The 19,792-nt window shown below is 37.5% G+C and overlaps 1 protein-coding gene across 1 annotated transcript in view; it reads left to right on the top strand.

The window, feature by feature from the left end:
- wge (winged eye) overlaps nucleotides 1-19,792 on the top strand; it is a 705,384-nt gene that overhangs the window by 356,190 nt on the left and 329,402 nt on the right. The window lies entirely within an intron of this gene.

The following is a 19,792-nucleotide window of genomic DNA, read 5'->3' as shown; positions in this document are numbered from 1 at the left end:
ACTGCGGGACAAAATTCCAGCACATCCGGCGACGCTGATATAACCTCTGCAGTTCCGAGCGTCGTTAAATAAAACATAACATCCAATGGAATGTATTGAAAATAAATACCGAATGATGTTTTTGTAACTGTACGTACAACTTCTGCAGCGATGATCAGGTAGCTGCGGGGCAGTGAGAGAGCACAAGGGAATCCAGCTGCCTAGATAAGTTGCGCGGACAGTAGGCCTATATGCACAGCAAAAACATTTCTTCAGCATTTCTGCGAGAAATTTTAAGTATGCTATCAGCACCAGCGCTTAGTAAAGAGATCTCAAAAGTGACAAAAATCATTTAACTAACCTCTCTTATTACGGTAATAAAAACACTTCCATTCATTTTCCAAACTTGGATTAATGAAAAGCTGAGAAGCAACATTGCTCAGGAAAGGTGTATGGTTTAGCACTTCTATCCATCGAGAAGTCCGTGGCTAGGAAACTGGACTTTGAAGGAATAATATAGGGCTACAGGCTAATTTTGCCAAAATTAAGCTAGAAGGAACAGATTTTAAGGTATGCAAAATGTTATACTTACACATATAAAATTTAACTAGATATAAGTTCTGAATATCTATTTTGTATATAATAATTGTATTTAGAGTTACGTATTTCTAATATTTGTAGTACAGAAATTATCCAGATATTATAAAACATGTAACGGTGTTACTTTGTAACTCTAAAAACTTAAAAAAAAACTTTTGCACGGGCCTTTAAACCCTTAGTTACCCCACTGGTTATACTGTATCTGTTGACAAGTTAGGAATTCAGGTTCAGCGCTCTTTGCGTTGACGTGGTGTAAAATACGAAATATGGTCTGTGTTAAAGGTCTTCTTAATGGTACGGAATTAATATTTTCTTTTGTTCTTGTTTGACCCTAGTTCAAACTAAGCAACGTCCCTACAACCCTTCTTCATTAGGTCAAGTTCAGTAATCTAATGTTTATGTGCATGACGCGAAATATTACAAAGAACAAAGCAATACATAATGAACGGTCTCTTGAACTTGGTGTTCTTCATTGCGGGCCGCAGTGTACGAACTTCGCACTCCCTCCATCGTATTGAATTTGGAATGAGGGGGCGTTAAAATCTACGCCAGCCGAGAGATTAAGAACCTTCGCCATATCAGATTGAATGTACTCAAAAGAAAATAGGGGTTCAACAAGAGGGCTTTCTTAGCATCTCCATAGAAACCCCTTCTCTCCGCCATCTCTGGTTTCCCTTCACTGTCTTCAGATGGCCTTAACATGGAGAGTAAACGAAGTCCGTATAATTTTACTTTTGAGGTATTCCACTTAGAAATGATTGCAGTGTGTGAATACAAAGACTGAATCAAGCAATAATGCCACGTTTAGAGAAGATTAGGAATTTGAATTCAGTGGACCAGGATTTAATTCATGACATGAAGGTTATCATTTAATTCCCTTCATGTGTGCATGTACCCCTTGGTTCTGATTTCTTCTGTGTTGTTTCAAAAACGGTGGCTTTACGTTTTGCTGGCCACGTGACTAGGGTATCTCGCTTCTTGTGACCGGGTAAGCAGTGACCATGGGTCCTAGACTAGACGGCATTTCGGAAAGGGATCAGCTGCTATATGCGCCGTAGCATTTCTATGTGGCGTCACAAGCTTGTATAGTAGAACCAATCAGAATCAGTATGTAACAAGTACTTCCCGAGTTCGTTTGTTCACGTGTGAGCGTTTCAATACATTAAAACCAACATTTACTCCGTGTGTGTAAGATAAATAAATGGTAGACGAGACTGTAAAAAAGACAAGTATTGCACAGACAGGCGCGGAAAATAGTGTTAAGGCGTATGATTATTTTAAAAACGTTGACGAGCAGAACGCTGCTGGCCATCTTGATGCTGGGTGCAACATTGCCAACGCGCAACAAACGACTGCAGAAGCATGTTGTGTGGAATTGAGAACAGTGCAAAGAATATTGTTAGTGAAGGAAAGAGGGTTTCCTTGGTGTCATGCTTACAGTAATTAACGGCTAAGGTCATTATTGCCTTTTGACAATTTAAATTCTCTCCTGCACTATTTGTATTGCACGTGCGCGTGAAGTACGATGTGGCAATGTTGTACGCTGCCTTGCTCTCTCTATCTGTCTCTCTCAACGCAAACGCTAGCAGACTACCGCCTTCCGAATTGCCGTCGACTCTAATAGACAGTGTATTTCCTACAAAATTATCTGATGAAAATCACGTTATTGCATTTCTGCAAATATTCTTTTTATTTTAATTTAAAATAGGTTGGCCTATATATTTTTAATTTTTATCTCGTTAACTTCATTTTCCACCAAATCGGCGCTCCACCCATTTTTATCGGGAAGACCGTAAATTTCTTAATGAAATTTTCCTGCACTTCTCGATCGAACGCGTCGGTGTCCATGATTTTGTTCTACACCGATGGCTACTTCGATCTCCGGAACCTAACGCCTTGTCTCTTCAGGTGCACATTACTTGCTACAGTCTTCACCCATATTCCTTGTATTTTTTAAAGTTATCTAATAATGTTTATTGTAAATTCTAAAGCAATATTTAGTTAAATATTTCACCCTTAGTGAAACAGAAAAAATATTGAACTTTACTAACATTTTTTGCAATTTTTTTCAGTGCATATATATTTTTATTCCTGGTTTATGCGTGTTGTATTCTTAAACCCGTAGGTCTTCTATGTAGAACGAAAGGCTACAGAAAACATTGTAAAAATTTCATGTAAATTGATTCAGTATTTTCAGAGAAAAATGCACTTAAGTTTGAAAAATGTAAACTTATGGAAAACTGCATTGAAAGAAAAAAGTATGTAGGCCTATGAATTACATGCACCACCAACGTTAAACATTTTTAAACAAAAATAAAAATTCGGATTTTTGACCCCCAATTGCTACCTGGTTCCCTTAAGGAAAACTCCTGAGAAACCTCCACCAGATATCTTGTCCCAATCAGGATTTTGAACTCTGGCCCTCTAGGTTCACAGTCAGACATGCTAAACGTTGCTTCACAACTGTGAACTCAAAGATACTAATGGAATATAATTCTATGTAAAAATTATCGTTGGGAGACCTATGGTGAGATGGTAAAACCGGAACAGACAGATGTCTAATCCTGAATGGAAGAAGAAAGGTTCAAATGACATGTTGGGATTGACCAATTCACTTTCCATGTCGTTAATTGCATTTAACATGCATACGTTGTTATACCTAGGACACGCCACAGTCAGCGTCTGTGATTTCTGTCGAGTGTTTTCTATAGCATAGGAAGTACGGTTAAATATTGAAATGGTTGACAATACTTCCCGTTCACGAAACCAATACATTGCGTACCACTTGGTCGAACCTTCACATTCCTCTCCAGTATAGTTAACGCTTCGTCGATTTGGCCAGACTTTGAAATGTGTGATTAGTGTACTCTGCAGTCGATATTCCAACTCTGGAATGTGTAAGCAGCACTTTATCCCACATTCCACCCTTGTTCTTGTTTGCATAGGATTGTATTTAGGGAGAGCATGGTCATGTAGAGACCCAATTTCAAACCTCCGAGCGACAGACTTGTCATTTGTAGCGCGCGGATACATATTCTTGCTAGTAGTAATATTTATTTATTTAACCTGGTAGAGATAAGGCGATCAGGGAATTATAACTACAATATGAAGAATAAAATTACAATTAATATTAATTACAATTACATTAAAAATCAAAGTACGAAAAGATTACCTGATTAATGAAAGCTAGACAATTTGTTATAGAAGTTAAGAACAAAGAATATTTTTTGTATTTACTGAATTACAAATTAAACATAGAATAACAAAATTCTATAGTGATGAAATTACCGGATATTGAAACATTTTGTGATAGATTAAGAGAACTATTTATAGTAAGCCATGTCTGAACGAGTCTCAATTACTACCAAGTGCCTAGTAAGTTTGCGTTTGAATTCAATTTTATTTCGACAATCCCTGATGCTAGCAGGTAGCGAATTCCAGAATCTTGGCAGGGCTATTGTGAAAGAGGATGAGTATGAGGAGGTGCGATGGGATGGTATTGTTAGTATTGTTTCATGGCGAGAGCATCTGTTCATGTTATGATGGGAAGAAAGGTATGTGGAGCGAGACAACAGGTACGAAGGAATAGAAGAGTTCAAGATGTTGAAGAGAAAGAGAAGTGAATGTAAATTTTTTTTCTGATCTAGTTTAAGCCAAACTATTGCTTCCAGGGATGGGGCAATATGATCATATTTACGAACATTGCTTACAGAACGTACACACAAATTATAAGCACATTGAAGTTTGGTTTTGTTGTCTCTGGAAAGGTCAGTCAGTAAAATGTCAGCATAGTCAAAATAGGGAAATACAAGCGTCTGCACAAGAGACTTTTTTAAGCAAGAGGGAATATGAACATTTATCCTTTTTTTTACTGCTATGTTCGTTTTGTACAATTTGTCCAAAACTCTCATTATCAGTGGCGTAAGATGAGAAAACCTGAGGTTCTTTAAAAAGAATTCAAATGCACACACTGATAATGAAACTGTGATTGAACTAGATTTGAAGGAGTAACTGAAGGATATACCCGGAGAAAAAACAATTACATATCCACTTTATTTACACATTATATGATGAAATTAGGGAAATTTTAAACCCTAGTTTTGTTGACAATGATAGCTGACAAGCAAACATTCCGATGGGGGCAGATAAAGTTATTTTTTTCTTTCACCATATTAATAATGTCAAAAGAAATGTGTATACAAATGTTAGGCACTCGATCGCAATTACGAGGGCAGTAAAAGAATAAGTTCGCCAGAGGCCGTTAACAGAACGAAAACACAATTTCATAGGAAAAATGCATTTGAACAGACACAGCAATTGTTGAGCTATTTTTCAACATATTCCCCACCGAAATTGAGACATTTGTCATAATATGGGATCGACAGAGAGGTTCAGACAGCTTTCACTCGATGGTTCCGATCCCACGCGGCTGACTTCTACGACACAAGGATACAAAAATTGATTCCATGGTATGACAAATGTCTCAGTTTTAATGGGGATATGTTAACAAATAGCTCAACAATTTCTGTATCTGTTTCAATATATCTTACCATGCAATTGTGCATGCCCCAGGGAAAATCACTTTCTGGACGGTCTCGTAATTGCGGTCGAGTGGCCAAAATTTGTATAAGCACTTCTTTTGACATTATTAACATGGTGAAAGAAAAAAAAATAACTTTTTTATCTGCCCCCATCAGAATGTTTGCTTATCAGCCCTCAGAATATTGATGGTTTGTCAACAGAACAACTAGGGTTTAAGATTTCCGTAATTCCATCCTATAATGTGTAAATAAAGTGGATATGTAAATAATAAGTTAAATAGAGCAATGGTCGTAAGTTTAACTGTCCGTTATAAACATATTCTTCACAAGGTAAAAATTGATGAGAACATTGCTCGATATTATGCTCTTAAATATGCACATTAAAATAAAATCGCATTAATGGCAATAAACCTTAAAATATGCAAGATAAACCTCGCTTTATTCGAACCTTAGATCAGCAAGAGATACATACAGTTTTCGGACCTGTGTGCACTTATTAAAGATATGCATCTGCAGTCTAGCTATCACAATATTTTCCTATCACATCTTTAATTCTCCAGCCATTCACTGACGTTAGCCTATACTCCTGTTTCGTAAGATTTAGTTCATGGAGGTCACAGCTTGTTAGCACCCTGAACAACACGGGCCAATTGCGCTTAAGCAACGTTGCATAGTTGTAATGTTAAGAGTCAGTCGCTGTTAGTTATAGGCCTAAGTTAAATATTACATGCGGACAGACAAAATATTGTAGCCACGAAGAATATGAGAAAAGCAATATACCAATCTTCTCTCTGTACAGGTGTCACCTGCGCCTTATTTATACGAAGTTATGCAATCCCGCATATTCAATTCCATGAACACAGTAGCCTACTCGTAATCATAGCTTAATGCAAAACGAAGTAGTGTGCTGTCATACTATAGATTAGGTGATTAAGACGTGTAGTTAATAATGGTTTGCGAGTTACAGTTTTAAACACTTTGTACGTATATTTCTAAATGCTGTAGTTTTAATGTGGGAATCCCGGAATATTCCACATTTCCTCCTCGTCGATTCTACGCCAGCGGTGTCGTAAATGTTCTGCAAAAAAGGTCAGCAGTTATGGCAGGCATTATAAAATGGTTATGCTTTCGACACCAACAGCTTACATAAGGGGGTTTTCAAAAGTAAGAGGTAAATTTATTGTAATTGCTCATACACAATCTTAAAAAAAATTCTGGCATTGGCTTATTACACAAGAAATGGAATTTTTGCATCACCATGACAACGAGTTTGTTCCTTTCTGATGGTCGTGTTGTTAGTAGACACTTTCCTGTAACTTGGCCTGCAAGATCACCACATATTTACTGAGCAGTTTATTGGTTGTGGAGCTATCTGAGGGAAAAAGTGTTATTGAGTGAGGAGTCCTACGACATTTAATGAGTTGAAGAACTCCATCGCACACAACTGTTGGCAGATATTCCAGAACACGATGTTGGAGCTAATATATACAGCATTGAAGAGACGCTGTTACTTGTAGAGAACAAAATGGTGGACACATACATCTACGATGAAGTTATGGCAATGACTTCTAGGGTAGAAAGACGGGCGGGAATATAAGCTTGAAACAGTGGAATAAAAAAGGTGTACTAGTATGGCCGTCATTTTACGCATAGATCATCTCTTTTTCCGGTATGTTTATCAGCTGTTTTGTTCTTATTATTAGGATTACGAATTTTTTCGTGTTGTGAATATTTCAAAAGTGTAGTCAAGTTCAGCAGTTATTTTTTATAAATAAGCTAATATTCTGTTCGGCTCAACTGTAGAATATGTCCATTGATATTCTCCCCAATGCTTTAACATATGGAGTGCCAACATCCTTCTTGATAAAAGAAAGAATGTGGAAATGAAGTGTTCAGTCCATGTCACAACAATAATACTTTTAATAAATATACTGCTAATACTCCTGTTACCTCCACATCCATTTTAAACCTTACGTATGACCGACACCGATAGTAGCAATTGAATATTTGGCGGTTTTTCGCTCAGGATTATAGGGCGTAAAAGGTGTAGTTTGACATCATATACATCGCACCGATTTGAAGCATATTTGCTTGGATTGCTCCTTCCTGTCATTGTATTCTCTCAGGGCAATGAATGGTGATGCAAAAAGCCCCGTTTCTTATGTAATAGGCCAGTATTTTTAAGATTGTATAGAAAATGAAGTGGAAAATGAGTAATTGAAGTTACCTCTTGCTTTTGAAAAACTCTTTACGTATAAATAAGTAAACACAATAGCCCTATTATTAAAATTTGTCAATATAATATAATCTATTATAGGTCCTTACTTCATTATCATTTTAAAACTAAAGTGTCTTATACATCTTGATTACACAAGTTTTAACAGTATATCACACGGAATATGTGTTAAATTTTTACCATACCTCGTTAACATGTTATTACCGTAACTGGTTAACATGTTCCAGCCTGTTATCGGACATCTTCAGAACTGGTTGTTGCTGATCTTGGCGCCTTTTGTTTGTGTTTCATTGGGGGTGTGTTTGTGTAGTGTAATGTGGAGTCAAAGAGTGTGTGTTCTGAAGTTGAGTTGTGTGTTGAGAATTTCATTTGGATGCGTTTTGTGTGTCTATATGTTTCTATTGTTCTAGTGTGTTTAGTTTCTGGCATTTTGGTTGAACATGTAGAATTTCCATGTCTGTGGTTGTCTCTGTAGGTGTGGTTAGCATTTGTGATGTATTCCGCATATGTGGAAGTGTTTTGTAGTTTTGTTATGGCTGTGATGTGTTCTCTGTAACGTGTTTGAAATGATCTACCTGTCTGTCCTATGTAGAAGTTGTTGCAGGTGTTTAATTTGAGTTTATATACGCCTGTATGGTTGTATTTGTTTGTGTTGTTTGTGTGTTGAGATGCTTTTGTAGAGTATTATTTGTTCTGTATTAAAGTGTATTATATAAACTGATACTAACTTCCCTTGGTAACAAAATAAAATGCAGAGTTGCCTATTTTGAATTGAGGAATTACCAACCTTGGTATACAGAAATTTCACACCTAACCTTGCGTTAAAATTCCTTAGAAACAGGTACCGCTATATCGTGGGCATGCAGTGAAACGCAGGGTTGCAGAAAACTTAACAGTTAGGGGCATGTGAATGACTATGTTTCTAGAAGCTAAAGTCGGTGACTCAGGAGAAGACGAGAGCGGACTGAGGAGGAAGGGATGTGAACAGATAACGTACGACAACACGTGCAATATTTGTGCTGCAGTAAGCGGAAACATTAGGTCTCCTTCTGTTCAACTTAGCTTTAATTTCCATACGCATTGTTACTCATGTTTCCTGTACGAGTAATAACCTGGCTACTGGGATGCTTATCTGAGCGATGTTTATAATAATCAGCAGCGATAGTCAAGAAGGCCACATTCTTTCCGCTCGTCTTCTTCTGAGTAACGGACTATGTCTGTTGCGACCGTTTATGTCGATGAAGAAAGCGCGTTTATTATTATTACTGTTATTAATATTATTATTATTATTATTATTATTATTATTATTATTATTATTATTATTATTATTTCCCACTGCAATAGGAAAGTTGCCTGCTCACATCACCGCGTTGTGAGGTCATAGCGATTTCCTTCAGTAGCCGGCCTTCGTCGTCATAATAGGAAAGTAAAAATGTCGTGACAAAAACCGCGCACCTCGCGTGCGACTGCATGCCTCAGACTGACGGGGCACGATACCTCCCGCACTGCAAGAATAATCGAAAAACTTGGCTTAGGATCCTCTTACTGCACTAATCAACGGAAGAATACCCCATAGGGCATTATTAATGTTTTTTTTCTCCTCAAGATCACGCCACGCCCTCTATCCCCGTATTTTTTTTTTCTGAATGCAAAAGTCTACAGTTTATGAAATTAAAAGGTGGGCATTAATTGCGAGACGATATTTCGGATGGTGGACGAAGCTGCACGGAAGCAATTTAAAATAAGCGGCGTAGCGCTCCTTGCACATGCACTGAGCGGCAAAAAAGTGGATCTAGATCATTTAATTTTTTTTTTAGAAACTATAATAATGTTATAGCTTATCCTTCATTTTTTATATGTTCTGACAAATGAAGTGAACATGTGACCTGTAACCCGTCATAAAAATGTTTTTTGTTTGCAGTTTATTTTAAAGTTCTAAAGTGTTGTAATTTATGCAGAATTTCAAGTAATGCATTCATGGAGGCAGTGGCTTATATTAACACATTATGCCACTGAAACTGTCACTGCTCGTATTTTACCTTAATATTGTGTGTTACCACCCCTAGTAATAATGATTTATTTATTTATTTATTTATTATTTTGCTAATAATTGTAACATAAAATATAAAATATACAGAAAGACTTATGATGTCCTCCATTCGTCGTGCCACGCTGACCACCAGGTCCTACAACCTTTTCTGAGGGTCGACATTCCACTTCTCCTAAAATGCTGCCAGCATTTCGTTCAGGGTGTCGACGTCGGGCACTTTACCCGAGCATATCACACAGATGTCCAATAGGATTTAAGTCTGGGTTGCGTGCTGGCCAGTCTAGGGTTGGTATCCCGATGTCGCGAACGTTGTCTGTCATACAACAAGCAACATGGGAGTGGGCGTTGACATGCATAAGGATGACATTTTCGCTGGCAAAGTGAGCGAAGGAGATTACATAGTCTACTAACACTTTTATTATGTATCGGTGCGCATTCAGAGCGCTTCCATGGACAAAAACAAGCTCAGTTTAGGCTCCAACAAATTTTATTGATCCCAAAATTTGCTATGTTTAACTTCTAATATCTAGATTGTGCACCAATATGCCTGGGTTAAATCCCAAATCTCTCCGAAGTGCGTATGAAGAGAAGTCATAAGTCACTGTTGATAGTGATTCGTCCTCCGAAGTGCGTATGAAAAGAAGTCATATGTCACTGTTGATAGTGATTCGTCCTCTTGGTGCTATTCGACAGGAGTAGGTTACATGCCGGCACCGGGTTTTCCCCTTCTCCCTTCCTCACCTTCACCATCATTCTTACCCATTCCCTACATTAAACTTACACGAACACTTAAACATACACTCACCTAGTACAAGACGTAACCCTTCACAGATACACATCATGCATAAGGTGGCCCGCCGAAGTGGTGTGCAACTTGAAAATGGGTCACAGTCCTGCCATGTATCCGCAGTATGTGGAACCCGCATCACGTTAAGTGAAGTGGGTAAGCATTAGACACACACACATACACATATGGTTTAGTTAAAAGTTTCTACGAGTGCACGTGGAATCTTTTTTGTGAACGTTGGCGATATTGTGGCAGATTTTGTTTGAATGCTTCGGTTTTTCCTGTCATCACTAAAGTTTCTCCATACTTCGTTGTCATTCCTTTCTTAACCTATGCAGTAGCAGTGAAAAAATTACTGTTTCGTGTTATGCTCCTCTGGAGACAAACTCCCTAGATTTCTGATAAATATTCTGCAGAGCACATAACCATGGAACTCGTGGTATAGACTGTAGAGAACGGCGCTTGAGTTTTAGGTTATGCCAACATACAAGCAATGTTCGTTATTGGGCATGAGTAGTAGGCCTACCTACATGGTTTAGCTTTATAACGAGGTTGCAAAGTTTCTAACTTTTTAACTCCCATTTTCTCAGAATTTCAAGCCCTTTTCTGAGAACACATTTGAAAATGCGGTTATTCATAAGCTGTGATCTGTAATTTGAGAAGTGCATTAGTATGTGAGTGGGGCCGTTTCTTATAAATGTTGTTATAATGTGCAGCTCGCATGCAGGAACGAGGGCATTAGTGACGCGTCTGCGTGAACAATAGGAACTCGCCGTATTGTCCCCTGCAACAAAAATGAAAGCACAAATTGTTTGAGAATAGCGTTGAGGGTGTGACATTTCGCAGTTTTGTAATCTTCTGCGTATGATGCTTACAATCATAATTTATGGAAATTTTTGTTGGGAAAGATCTCATTTCAACTTACTTTATAAGCAAAACATTTCGGATATGTACGTAAAAACAAATCCTGAAATAATATGTATGCAGATATGCTCAAATTTTGCTGAAATATGCACTGTGAAGATCCAATTAAATTTAGTACAGCTATACAGGGTGAAAGTGATATAAATGTGCAGATTAAAGGGTGCAATACAATACGAGGAAGGATCGAAAAGTAACGCACAACAAATTTGTTTGCGGAATACTATTTTGTTTAGGCGTTCAAAGTTGGCAGATAGTTTGAATCTTGAGCTAGACAGCAATGACTCGATCAAGTGTCACACTGGCGGAACGAGCGGTAACTACTGAGTAAAGATGGCGCGTGTGCTAGCATCTTCTGCTTGTGAAGAACAGCGAGATGTTGTGCGTGTTTTGTGGGCAAAACGAATAAGTTCCAGGTGGTGCAAGTTCTTCGAAGAGGGCCGCTGACGAAGCACGTTCCGGCCGACCAGTGATCGCTACAACACCACCCAATGTCAGAGGTAAGGCGGCAATCGCCCACTCTACAGTCCAGACTTCGCAGCGTCTGACTGTCACCTCTTCGGACCAATGAAATTGCTAGGAGGCCAACGCTTCGGTTCGGATGAAAAATGAAGTCAGTTGTGCACAGGTGGCTATACCCCCAGAAAACGGAGTTTCATGAACGAGGCGTACTGAATCTGGTGTCACGATTGGAGAAATGTGTTGAGAGACTTGGTTCCTATGTCGAAAAATGAGTAAAATCTATATCTTTCTTGTGCATTATTTCGTTTTGCTTACCTATTAAAAATGTTGCCAAAAATTGTTGTGCGTTACTTTTCTATCCTCCTTCGTACATTTAAATAATAAAAAAGCGATTATGTGTTTTGTGATTAAGGCATCAGAAAATCAGCTGAAAACCTGCTTAGTTTGGCAACAGCTCATCTCCAGCTCACCTACGAACACACGAGCAGAATTCCATCCCTCAGTCACAGCAATGAGATTGCTAGAATTTCTAATGGCAGAAAATAACGATATGTATTAGTTAATCTTTTTCATTTAATTTGCAAGAATACCGTCCATTTTATTAAAAAAACTGGAAGGGCGTAATTCATTCCTTATCATGATAAGAGTAAAACTTAGAGGCGTACGGATAGTAGTTACCGAGTAAAGGAGTGTTAACATTTAGGGGGATGTTATTTTTTTTCTGAGATAAGTATTCATTCGGCACTAATATGTTACTGGAATTTCTTGTAGTACTCTATCCAAGGAATGTTATATTTAGAGCCCATATGTTTAGGCATTTATTTGGGTTAAAATAGGCAAGAATATAGGCACTAAAATAGTAAAAATAGGCAGTGAAATAGGCATTTATTATTCATGGAAACAGACAAAAATAGACAAATACTTAATAAACTACCCCATAGGGTGCTCACTTCCCTTGGTTACATGTCACAACGAGATGCTTTTTTAAGTTGTCAACTGTTATAGTGAGCCGCCTGTCAGAGAGAACGTTTTTTATGGTGGAAAAAGATCTTTCTAATTCTACTGAAGTGATTGGAGCAAACTTAAAACAACTTATTTCAGAAGGACTGTCTCTACTTTCTTTCAGAGATCGGGAAAAACCGAATGTGTATTGTCTCAAAATGAGGGGCGTGATTAGGGATTAGAGACTTCAAAGTACTCGTGACTTGTGCGTGCGAGCGACAACAGTAATGGGACCAGAGACTTGCTTTTATTACTTCTCTCATCCCCTTTCTTTCGCTGGTAAACTCCGACGTGACCTGAGCACTGAGGGTTATACTGTTCAAACATCTTTGTTAAGTGACATGAAAGATGGAATCAGTAGGGGAGAAAAGTTTACGACCTCTTGGAAACATGTATTGCTGGGGAACAAGATTCTCGGCAAATATTTGTGTGACGACGTGAATATATGTTTTTAATTTGTACAACCGTTCTTTTTTGTTTTGTTTTTTTTTTTTGTTATAATTTATGTGTGGTTTATGTTAAATGCGTTAAAAATATAGAACATGTACAATAACGACGTAAAAAGGTTAACCTTAAAATAGGCAACTGGAGCTGAAATAGGCAAAAAAGACAAAATGAAAATTGGGCCTATCGTCCCCAAATGTGTGGAAACGTGTTCATCTCTAATAGGTCTTTCATACATATACTCAGTTTTAAAAAGGCATTTTGCATAACATCCGGGCTCTAATTGCTTCCACCCTGTATAGACTTTTGCTAGTTACTTAACATCGTACTCTGCTATAACAGTATTATAACAGGTGAAAGGTACTGATTACGTTCCTTTTGAGAGATGAATCAGGGTGGATAGTTAAACGTAAAAGTCTAATACCATTATGATCGTTTGGTGAACGGTTTTTGAAATATTCATTCAAATAAAACCGAACAGATGGCAAATTGCAACACGTGTTTATGTAACAGCGGTTGAGTAGCAAAAATGTGTATGCAATTATATTTATATGTAACTTAACGCGTCACGGAGGGACACTGTTGGCTGTGCATTTCCTCCTTCCTTCTCTGGTCTTGCTTCCGACTTGCTTCCACCATCACTGAGTGCACGGTTGCCACGTCTTCCTGTCACACTTTCTTGCCAATCTTCAATGGAACCGTCAATGTTACGCAACAAACCGATGCGGACACGTTTATTGGTATTTGCTCTGCAAAATTACCCAGCATCACCTCTTCAACGTGTCCCGTTTTTCTGAAATACGCATTCTAAGATTCAACAAAAAATGCTACTTTTGTCAAAATCCGTTCACGAAAGCCCATAATGATATAAGACTTTTTTGTTTAACGTATTGCTCTAATTCGCCTCAAAAAGGACTATGTCCTCTTACACTCTGTCGTGAGATTTTGCTCGGTAAAACTTTTTTGTGATGTTGAATATTTCGTACGTTAGTAACATCGTTGTCCCAAAACGTTACTTGTAACCGGGCGTGACAGAAACAATAAAGACCAGTAGACATATCAAACTTCAATACTCATGGCATTAACAATGATTAGTATTCATTATCGTAAAACAATGCTTAGTACGTCTGACAATCGAACTGTTAAGATCATGTCGAAACCTCATTTCAAATTGCTTATATACCGCACTGTAGTTACAGTCCGTGCGGTAAGAGAAAGTGCTTGACGTTTAACACGTGCGCTATAAACAGCGTTACCCTTTAGTAGCGAAGTTTTTTTTCGTGCACTTATTTCCGTAATTAGGTTTAAACTTTTTATTGCAAAAGAATTAATCTATAGCGACAAGAAGTGTAAACGCTTCTAGATCTCTAACCTAAGCGACATAAACCACATGAGTAAAGGCTGGTTCACAATAAACCGAGAACGGAAACGACAACGACTTACATAAGTGATGCGACTACGCTCGTTTCCATGACAACTTAAAATAATGCAGTGCCGGATATTGGTTCGAAGAATAAGCTGCTGGGTGTAACATTTTTCTGCTGTTGACCTTGATAGGGAAGGTGGGATGAGGAACACATGCTAACGGTTTGTCGAGCACTTTCTTTCTTCTCATGAATTCTACTGGAGATAGGCAAATAGTCTACAGGAAGATCTAACGAAAAGTGGAGTCAGCCGTCTGGTTTTGTGATTTTTCGTTTCATATAGGCTTAATATATAAAACATTCTATAGAATTAATAAATAAACCAAAGATGAATAATAAATTAATTAATAGGAAAGGAATATGCGAAATGAATAAATAATAAATGGAGCATGGCATTAGACTTGCTTGCAATAATATAACCTGGTTTCTTGATATACGTAAAGATTAATTTTTGGTCATACAGAATATACCTGTTTCTTGAGATAAACGCCTTAAATATTTTTGGGGGCTCAGTTCCAAGCACACGTCATTAATCCTTTTGCAGGTTTTTTTTTTTGCTTACAACATTCGTTTTTTATTGTAATCCGTAATTCTTCATTTACAAAGATTATTATAGGCGTATGGTTATGAAGAAATAGTCTTCCCTGATACTCTCGCCTAAAATGTCGCTTGAATATCTTGTAAACTTTTCTCTCTCAACTAAATCTTTCACAATAAGAATTCTCTGTGTTACAGTAAAAGCCGTTTCATTTTCTTTATTTGCCAAACACTTACACAATAATGTCACAATGAACATAACATGCGACCAATACATCACCACTCCACCGAACCGGGCTATTGACTGGCGACAGGATTCTCTGTTAACAGTGTTCCCAACACCGATTCATGGAAAGCCACCATGAAGCATTGCTAAAGCTGTGAACGTGAAAATAAATATTTTTGCTTCCACACGGAGGCTATATTCCTATACCGTACCATAAATGATAATGTTTAAAGAAATTGCACGCCGTATGAAAGTTAAAAAAAAAAACTCTAGGTTTGGTAGTAAACTGCTGACGTTCGCAACACACCTCTCACAACTTTCGTGACCAATGCGCGGCTGGGAACTCCACCTCTCGTTGGATCGCACGGTACTATATAAAAAAATTAGCTGCACAAACTGACTATAAGGATGTCAAAATGTACTTGAAATATTTCCCTAAGAATCAACTGGTTGAAGAGCGTAGTCTGTAGTTGATTGCTTTCTGCCATGAATGCCTACCCTGTTAAATGAATGACATGTGATCAATCTTAATGCACTTTTAAGACAACTTTGATCAGTTTCACTATGCTGCCATCTAATGACTGCAAAAGAAGTCACGTTATAACCCTTATGGAATTGCAGGGAGTAATACTCACAGCTTGCAACTGTACTTTCATCTAGCGGCCGTTACCAAAAAATTCATTTTCGACGGTGTCGATCCTAGTGGTTGTTCTCTTTTATACTGGGTGTTCATTTCAAAGTGTGTCATGATGTCACTGTTGTGATTCAGCGATTTGAAGCGAGTTTCAGCTTTCATGTCAGAGAAGTTGCCTATTAATCGCGTTTAATCTGAACGTGAGAACGTGTACGATATAACTTTAATGTCGTAGCAACAGATAGCTGTGTGTACGGTCTGTGTGCTACCATAACCTCTTTCGAACTGTGTTTTGCTCGGGCAAGTCGTACGCAGGGTATTTGTTATCATCGGTTGCGTACGGCAACATTCCACAACACAAATCAAATGCTCCGTGTCCATGCTGACCGTCGAAGTTAATGTCAACAAATACGTAAGTAATCGTTTTAACCCTCTCCCCATTTCCCGACGGTAAGAAAAAACTCACCTCAGTACGTGTTTCCAAACAGTTCACATTCCTGCCACTACTGGCGTTACCGTACGTATCGGTAAGTACTCTTCAGAATGAACGCCGTACTTGCTAGGCAACTTCTCTGGCACATAGGTGCGGAAGTGTAGGAAGAATGAATTCTCTAGGCTCATCGGCTAGCCACATGACGACATACAGCGAGCCATGACACACTTTGAACTGAACACGCAGTATAATACCATTTCATAGCATGGGAATGGCTAATCTGATATATGTCTATCTACTCCAGGCCTGGATATATTCTATTTTTCGACAATATTTCATTCAGTTTCATAATGTTTCTTTCAATTTCGCAATTTTACGATCAGTATGGGCATCTAATTTGATTGTATTTGTATACTTGTGGAGTATACTTGTACGCGCAATTTGAGTAGAGATTTCGAAATAAACTCAATAATAGTTCCCATGTGATCTTTAAAGTGGGGAGGGGGAATATTGCTAATATTATGTACAGTAAATTCTCGATATTCATATGTTCCGTATTCCCAGATTCGCGCTTTCGCGGAAAATAAAGTGTAGCAGTCTTTTTTTCTCTCCCATTCACGATCTCCTCGCGGCTATTCATACAGTGAAAAGAGTTGTCTTTAAGCGTTTTCCATGTTAATGCAATTTTTCTTTATTTCATAAATTGAAATACGTTGTGTTAATATTTTGCAGTGTTTGCTTTTCAGGGATTTTGTAACGTATGTGTTCGTACGACGCGTGTGGATGTGCGAATGAATGAACGACGATAACGGTGTAGTGAATGAGTTGATAGGTAGATGAGTATTTGTACAGTAAAAGACTAGACTGTGTATATTTTATTGTTACAAGGAGAAAAAGAGTATAAATACATGTATACGAGTAAAATGCACGATATAGTAAGCTGTTCTTTACAATACTAGTACGCGAGATTGTTAGTTTATGGTGACAGGTGGCAAAAGTGCACGGTGAACAAGATCCCGTATGAATGAGATCATTGATTCCGTATTTGCGTTTTCTGTATTCATAATTTTTTCTAGAAACTTAGTACTCCACGGAATGCATTTTTATTTTACTTGTGAACTTTTTATTCCATCGAAATATCCATATAGGGATTCAGTGCGGCATAGATTTGAGTAAGCACGTATGGCTCTGTCTTCTTTTCCCTATCAGTTTGTTACTTTTGAATCCACTTTCATTCTTTGATACGGTTTCTTACATTTTCTGTCTTTCAATTTCAATAAGTAATCATTCTGTCGAACGTGGCCATTTGGAACGGTCCGACAAAATGACATTTCTCTTGCACCCATTTTCTCTTTCCCAAACCATACATAGTGAGCCATATTCTTTCTTCACTGTCACAAAAAATAGGTTAGAACGACGCTTGAAAAGGTGTTGTTTTATATTTCATGATATTCACATGTTATTTCTTCAATTTATTTTTTCATTTCCCTAGCTGAGACTTGCTACTACAGAAATTCCTAATTGCACAACTTCCATTGACGCCATTTTATCCTACTTGAAAACAAAATAACTTGAATATATCTGAACTGCGACTTGAATTCAGGTTACTTGAAATGTGTGAACAAGGCTTAAGGGTTATAACGTGACTTCTCTTGCAGTCGCTAGATGGCAGCATAGTGAAATTGATAAATGTGGTTGTCTTGAAAGGGCTGACTATTACACTTTTACTACGTCATACTACTTTTGACCAATAAAACGGTACGAAAGGACGTCTTTCAACCAATCATGGCTGCTTATCGCACAATTTTATCGCGTCCCTAGCATTTGTTTAATTTTATCGCTTCCCTAGCATTTGTTCGTTTTTATCACTGTCCTAGCATTTGTTTCTCTGTTTCCCAACATTTCAAACTGCACTGGTCTGGACGTCAAAAAACAGAAAATTACAAACCACTCCAGTCGATGCACAGCAGTTTCAAATAGGACTCGCATTGGCATTCAAGAACAAGAATTAATAAAGATCACTTGGTCATAGCTATCATCTTCCCTATTTACAAATAAATGAAGAGCACCATTCGGAAATCCTGAATAAGTTGAGGAATAAACCATGTACATCAACGAGTTCCACTTCTTTTACGCACACGTCCAATATAATATCAACTGAACCACCAACCACTAAAACATTCAAATTTAAAAATTGTACTGTCAGTAATTGTTCCTTTTAAAATTATTCATGCTTATTTTTTATTTCATTGTCCTTCATTAAACCTTTTCTTGTTTATTTCATCATCCCTAATTAAAACTTTTCTAATACTTGTTTATTATATTTAGGTTATGTTAGGGGTATAGCTTCTGCTATATGATATTATGGATAGTCACGTATCAGAGATTGTTTAATATACTAAGATTTATTGGAAATCATCTGTCAAGTGACGTTGATTACTGGGATCCGGATAATTGAAGTGAAATGCAACTGTTTTAATAAAAATTAAACTGAATCAACAAAGCCTTCTTGACTAGTAACCCACAGTATAAGAATATTTTAAGATTCTTCTTATAATGTGAGTAACTGTTCACAGAGTTCGATGAAGATTCCATCGTTGGCACAACTGATAACAAAAAAACAGCTAATCATAACACACTACTGCCATCTAGCGTAATATTTGTAATGTTGAGATAGTACAATAATATATTTGAAGGCTGTTGCATTTTCGTAAGTCAATATTTTATTGTATTGGATTACTTCGTTACGTCTAATCTTTATATACTTTCTTATAATCGCGTAATAGTGAATTAAATCCCACTCGAGTTTTGATTTTCTCTAGATACAATGAAACCTCTCCTTACGGACACTCCCAAGATACGGACAGATTTTTATGTCCCAACTGAAATAATATATAAATAATGATAAATTTAACTCTCGTTTACGGACACTCTCAGACACGGACACGGACAGCTGTTTCACAGTCCTAAAGCGTGTTTTACCTTCTGACTGCGGACAGAACTTGGATTTCAAGACCTAATGTGTTACAAAAATGGAAAATTTAGTATTGAGAACTAAATTCCTTAACATGAAAGAAGACAGTAAGGGTCTCGTAGGCTACCACTAGCCCAGCCGGCTACCCCTTTTTAGCTGGAAGTGGGTGGATAAACAGAATCATAAAATTTAACCTGTCTGTTGGGTCCAAGTTTCCGCGATCCTGAAATTGTATTCGACACATCAAGAGTTAGTAGGATTATTCTCTTCATTTCAATCAGTTGTTCTGTTTCGAGAGATATGGCACCTGAACGTAAAGGTTAAGTTGAAAACTGTAAATTGCAATACTGCATAACTGTAGATCTAGAATAAAATTGCATGGCATAGTAGGCTACTGTACTTTCCTTTTTCGGTCGTACCTACTTTAGTTCAGAGTTGCAGAGAATTTACTGTAGTACAGTAGACTGTATTTAGAATTAAACTACAGTAATACATTTCATTTAAAGCGTAAAGGGATACATAATGCATATTATAAATTTACT

This window comes from Periplaneta americana, chromosome 6 (genome assembly GCF_040183065.1).
Source record: "Periplaneta americana isolate PAMFEO1 chromosome 6, P.americana_PAMFEO1_priV1, whole genome shotgun sequence".
Taxonomy (NCBI): domain Eukaryota; kingdom Metazoa; phylum Arthropoda; class Insecta; order Blattodea; family Blattidae; genus Periplaneta; species Periplaneta americana.
This window is presented reverse-complemented; position numbering and strand designations above follow the sequence as displayed.